Here is a 6,773-nt window from a genome sequence, read left to right as displayed (position 1 = left end):
AATAGCACATACCTTTTAGTATAAAGCTTGGAAATCAGTTCAGAAGATGGGACAAGATGATGTACAGATAATAGCATATAATTACAAAACTGTAGCATACTGATGACAAGCTGCTGGATAACAGTTTCTGAATCCCCAGGAAAGGCCAAATAGGTGAGTTGCCAGTGTGATGCAGACTCACCACTCAAAGAAGAATTCACAATGGTGGTATAGCTTCAACCCCGGAGGAAATAACGGAAGGCTTGAAAATCTCCTGGGACCAGCTGGCCTTACAGGATTTCCATAGACATTTTGTTAATGTGCATTTCCCACATGACTCTGTCTCCCGATGAACTGATAATGCTCCAGACTCTTATTACCTGAAACATTCTAATAATAATAATGGTATACATACTAATTATAGTAACATGTGGGAGGACACAATAAGGCTTGAAAGGAGGACCAAACCAGGCCCTGACTTGTTCTTCCTTTAAAGTCCGAATAACCTAACCAAAGGTTTAGGACGGGAAAAGTTGAGTAGCACTGAGAAGGGATCTGTGCTATGTGTTGTGCGCTCACCTACGTAATTTTCCACACGCATGCTAAACAAATGAGAACAATTCGGTTGGGGTCATAAGTTCATGGCTGGTCCTTGCTGCCCTAGTACAGTCCATAAATTACTTTCAGGTTTGCTGTATCAATACAGAACACCTGTACTGGCTTCAGCTATTTGGCGTCACAAGGTCTGCTTATAGTTAATTGTGAAACTTATTATGGGAACTCGGTGTTTGCTTAACTAGACACAGGTGTATTGCTTCTCCTATTGTAATATCACTATATATATGGCCTTAATTCTTTGAATAATCTTAGCACTGTTGGACATCCTCCTCAGTGCTCCTCCTGCCCCCATCTCTTTGTCTCTTAATTTCTTTTCACCATCCTCTTACCCTCACGTTCCTGGTCAATTTGTCACACCGGCTGCGACAGAAACATATGAATGTAATTCAAATATTCATATGATCCATTATTCTAAAACAGCAATCCCCAGCAGGGTTGTAGAAAAACTGTGTTTATATTTCCGCACAGTTAAAGCTTTCTGAATGCATTTTACAGAAATTTGCAAGATGGGCAAATTTGAGGAGATAATTTATGACTAATTTAGATAGTGAGAGAATTCCAGAGAAATTGAGGTGTTGGGATGCTAGAACTTGGGACTATGGAGAGATAGTATAAAGATACTGTATATCTAGAGACAATGGTCTTATCTTTCCCCTGGAGACAGTTATATACATTCCAAAGGGTTAGAGTGAGAACATTCATCCCAAGCAGCAAAGCACTCAGGTTTGTTTGTTTCTGGGTTTTTTACCTACATTATAGACCAGTATATGGAGAATAATATGTGGGTCTCATTGCTTCACCCCAGGATTAAGAAATTAGGGTACTGTGAAACCATGTGCTTATTTATTGTGTGTAAATAACAATTTTCTATTGCCCTGAAAACCTTGTATGTACATTCAGGGTAATAAAAAAAATAAGAAAAAGAGCCAAAAAGTTTCCAATTTTGTTGAAAATTATAGACCTATAGATTCAAAATGCTCAACAAAACCCAAGAACAAGAAACACAAATAAAACTACACTGAAACATATCTCAATTAAATGGCTTGAAACACATATTAAAGAGAAAAGTCTTAATTAAAAGCTGTCACAGAGAAAAGCAACCTAAGATACAGAGGAACAAAGATTAGAAAGACAGCAGATTTCTCAGTGAAAAACATGAACAATCCAGAAGACAGTGGATAACTATCTGTGAAGTGCTGAAAAAAAAAAAAAAGACATGTCCAAGTAGAACTCTATACTCAGTGAAAATATCTTTCCAAAAATAGAGGGGAAAGAAAGAATTTCCTTAAACATTCAAAAGCTGAAAGAAATTTGTCACCAACAAACCTGAGTTACAAAGAAAATTAAAGTTCTTTAGGCTGGAAATCCGGATCTACATAAAGGAATGAAGAGCACGAAAATGGTTAATACGTGTCTAAGTATGAAAGATGTTGTTTTATAATTTTAAAATCTTTTAAAAGATAACTCTCTGTTAAAAGCAAAACCAATTACAACATATTTTTGCTTTTATAACATATTTAGGAATAAAACTATGACAATGACTAAAAGACAGAAAGTAAAGCATATTACCTAAAGGTAAATTGTGAGAAGTTAAAGCAAGCATTATGTATTCTAAAACAACCATTTTAAAAAAGAACAAAAATGTTTTAGCTAATAAATCAACAAGGGAGTTACACTGGAACAATTTTCTTAAAAAAAAAAAAAAAAAAAAAAAAACCTGAATCCAAAAGAAGGGAGAAAATAAGGAAAGAATTCATTAAAGATTAGAAAGTTATCAGGACCACATGAACTCAGTTTCTAGGACAATTTAGAAACCATTTTCCCTTGTCTTATAATATTGTAATCTTTGATCAAACTATGAATCTTCAGTCTATAGTGAAGTCAATGGTCAATAATCTACATTATCGAACTATATCTCAAATGTGAAGGACCTTGAATTATTGTATAATCAAGCACCTCTTCCCAAACTGAAATACATTCTACGGGAAACTGTTCAAATATCTGTCTGTGTGTAACAAGCTGACTAAGAGTTAGAATCACCAGGGTACAATCTACTAAAAGAAAGTAGACATTTTCTTGGCGAGCAAAAGAATGAGTCCAAGAAAACATTTTTGAGCTACTGATTTGTGTTAGTCACTGCATTTCTCTCGGAGGGTACCGTGGAACTCACTTCAACCTGAGCCTGCCCATGGATTCATTATCATCTGTACATGATATTTGATTGCAAAGTCAGCATTCAAGTTAATAAGGTGACTTTTCCATAGACCTGGGATGATAGATAGAGGTTAGGTTTTAAAATAATTCAGAAAAAGGGGTCAGAATACAAATCATCAAATATAGTCACAATGTCCAGGGGGAAGGAAACTAGGGAGACAGTATTAGTCTGTGGATTCCTTTCCCCCACATCCTCAACAACCTCACTAACCCTCTCTGAATTTGCCTTTTCATGAGAAATCAGTGAAACCATATGACTGGCTAGGAACAGCTGACTTATTTTACAGTGCTAACCAACTGGCCCACCTGTGTGGAATCCTAACTGCTGGATTTCTGCCAAGTACATCATACCTCCTAAGTAGCAGCTACAGCAAATTGCCCCGTCCTCCAGGCACTCTTCTCAGTACCTGGCAGATTGCTGGTAAGAGAGAACTGGAACGAGACAATTTTGTTATTATGGGTGTTGAATCCATGATCCCTGCCATGATTAGCACTATTCTATAGCCCACTGAACAAACCCATGAAGCAATGGAGTGATAAGAAAAGGACTGGAATTAGAACAAACTTTGAACAAACTGTTTAATTGTCCTCTGAGTGATGTTTTGTGTTCATAATAGATGATCCTTGTTTGGGAAGGTTGAAATTTCAAGTCCAAGTAGGTAGCGTTTGAGGTAGCAGGGAGAAATATTGGAGAATAGAAACAGGTCAACGATTTCATTTGCTAACAGGAGAACCATTTTCTAAAGAGAGGATCACAATCATAATTGTCTACACAGCAGTCACTCTCCTCTTCCTTACTCCTAACAGAATCCTCATTTTGTTTGGGCACCCATGATCTCTTCCGGCCACACTCAGAGAACGCTGGACCCATCCCCAGCCAGAGGGCAAGACTGGTATAGTTTAAGCCAATGATTACGGTCCGTTCTCCTTGCCAGGTATCTGTTTAAAAAGGAGTATATGACACAACTTTGGCCAGAAACTTCAGAGGAAATCTATTTGCAAGGTGGGGGAGGAATGCTCTTCATTCTTAAGACAGAGGAAGCAATGTTCCTTTTACTCCACTATCGTTGAGCATGAAGTCCACACATGCAGAGTGTGAGCCAAAAGACTGTTAAAGAAATGGATCCAGAATTGTCCTTTATTCTTCCTGAAGGCTGCCCTTCCTATGGACTTCTTTTTATGTAAGTCCTTACTTCTTGGGCTGCTTGGATAGGAGTTTTCTGATATCTATAGCAGGTATCAGGCTGATACCATTTTTCACCCCACTTATTTCACAAAGAAATAAACTTTGGAGGTAATGTGAATTAACCAAGGCCAAAAAACTAATTAACAGCAAAGCCAAGGCTAGACCAGCAATCATTGGTCACTCACTCGCTGGCTGAAACCCAAAGTTAGTAACGGAATATCAAATTTAGATGCACCCATATACCCATGATTAATCCATGAATAATAATCATTTTTACCTAAAGAAAGCAGAATCGCCACTACTTTCTGAATTATCTGTTGTTGTTCTTTTTTTTTTTTTTAAGATTTATTTATTTATTTGACAGACAGAGATCACAAGCAGGCAGAGAGGCAGGCAGAGAGAGAGAGAGGAGGAAGCAGGCTCCCCACTGAGCAGAGAGCCCTATGCAGAGCTCCATCCTAGGACCCTGAGATCATGACCTTAGCTGAAAGCAGAGGCTTTAACCCACTGAGCCACCCAGGTGCCCCTGTTGTTGTTCTTTTTGAGTATAGTTAATGCATGGTGTTGTTTTACCTAATTTTTAAAGATTTCTTACAAATTCAAACAGTGTTAATAATATGCACCTACAGGGTGATATTCAAAAAATTCAAGAATCGAGGGATGCCTAGGTGGCTCAGTTGGTTAAGCAGCTGCCTTCGGCTCAGGTCATGACCCCACCGTCCTGGGATCAAGTCCCACATCAGGCTCCTTGCTCGGCAGGGAGCCTGCTTCTCCCTCTGGCTCTGCCTGCCATTCTGTCTGCCTGTGCTCGCTCTCTCCCCTTCTCTCTCTCTGATAAATAAATTAAAAAAAAAATTCAATAATTGAGAGGACAGGACTAATCCAATCTGAATGGACCCAGGTTATACTGCTGGGACAAGGTTTCAGAGGTCCTCTTTGCCAGGCCTTCTTCATTCATTTGTTAGAATTGGGAGAAGTGATGAGTTCTCACGGAAGCAGATGGGGGCTAGGGAGCTTCACACAGAGAAGGTAGTTCAGTCTCTAAAATCAGTTTATCTGGATCCTTATACACTGGCTCACTATCACTGCTGTGTTTCATCCAACACAGAGTCTGATAATCTTGTGTTCGTCTTACCCCTCTTCCATTTAAACTATTAATTTTTTAAGAACAAGTATAATATCTAACATTTGTTAGATTTTGTGTGTGTGTTCCCAATATAATTTTGTACCTGGGGTTCCAATAGTTAGTGCATAATGCTTTCTCCAAATGCTAAAAAATGCAAGGAAAAAAATTTTTCTAGAGTCCTTCATTCATTTTACTAATTTTTATTAAGAGCTGCTAAGTCACAGCTGCAGAACTGAGGTTTAGAGATAGGAAGCTCTATTTAAAAAGTACTCAGATCGTGTCTACCTAAAATCCTGAAAATAAAGCTGGGGGGTGTATGAGAGTGTAGGCCTAGGAAACAAGGAAGGGCTTTTGGAAAGTACAAATTTTGAAGAAACTAGAGGGTCCATAAATACTTGTACTTCCTCTCTTTTCAAGGTCACTGTACTTCCCAGCAGGAAACTCTCCATTACGTGCTCTTCGCCCCGTTTCTCTCTTGATAGTATTTGACACTGGTGACCACTACCGCGTATGATTTCTCCCTACTTGTCTCACAACTTCACTGATCCTTTTATTGGTTCCTCTTCTCGTCCTTACCACCTAAAGACATGTTTTCTAAGATTTTATGCCTTCTTTCTTTAGATGATCCACCTACCACTCCAATGCCAATGAGCAGATTTTACATCTGGCTCCTAATTCTATCTCCCATCCTGAACCTCACCTTTTCCCTCAGTTCCAAATCTTCTCTACTATCTTCCTCTCTGACTAGTTTATACATCAATTCATCAACTCCAAGCTACTCTTCTGCTTGATTAAACTACTCATGATTATGGCAAGACCACCCTCGAGTTACTCTGTTTTGTAGCCTCGAGTTATGTTGGATTCCCCTGTATTCCTTCACCAGTACAGTAAAGTAGAATACAGCTGAGGTTGGGAGTCAGGTACACCTGGGTTCAAACCTAGTCTTCACCACTTGCTAGCCAGGTGAACTTGGGTATGTTAATTAACCTGAGAGTCTCTATTCCACCAATTATAAAGCACAAGCAATATTTTCTAGCTGTGGGAACTAAATGAGCTCATGTATATAAAATACCTGATGCACAGCAGGTGTTCCTTTCCTCTTAAAGCCATTTATAAAATCAATTGCACTATCTAAATGATGGTGCTTCATCATTCAAATCTACACTAAACTGTTGTTTTAAATTTTTCTCAATTGAGGTATTTCATTTCTCTGAGCCTTAAAGAATTTTGTTTGTAGCATTAGCCCTATTTTGGAATTTGGAATACTTAGCTCACAAATTAGATATCTGGATTTTCCAGATTTGTTCTGTCCAATGTAGTAGCTACTCAAATTTTAATTTGTAACTATTGAAACTGAAGGGTAAATTAAACATAATTAGAAACTAAATAATTCAGTCACTCCAGCCATATTCCAGGTGCTTCATAACTACATGTTGCTAGTGGCTATCACGGTTCTATACAGTTTTGTATGTTACAGGATATTTTTATCATCTAAATTTTAAACTCCTTTAATAGCAAAACTTTGTCTGCATTTTTTCATTTTTATGTTCTCTGTGGTCCCTTGTACTTGGTGGGCAACTGAAAATACAAACTGTAAAGTATTTGTGAATTGATAGAATTTATAAAAATCAGTACCTGAATGATATCCAA

The sequence above is a fragment of the Mustela erminea genome, chromosome 8 (genome assembly GCF_009829155.1).
Source record: "Mustela erminea isolate mMusErm1 chromosome 8, mMusErm1.Pri, whole genome shotgun sequence".
Lineage (NCBI taxonomy): Eukaryota > Metazoa > Chordata > Mammalia > Carnivora > Mustelidae > Mustela > Mustela erminea.
Note: the sequence above shows the minus strand (reverse complement) of the source record.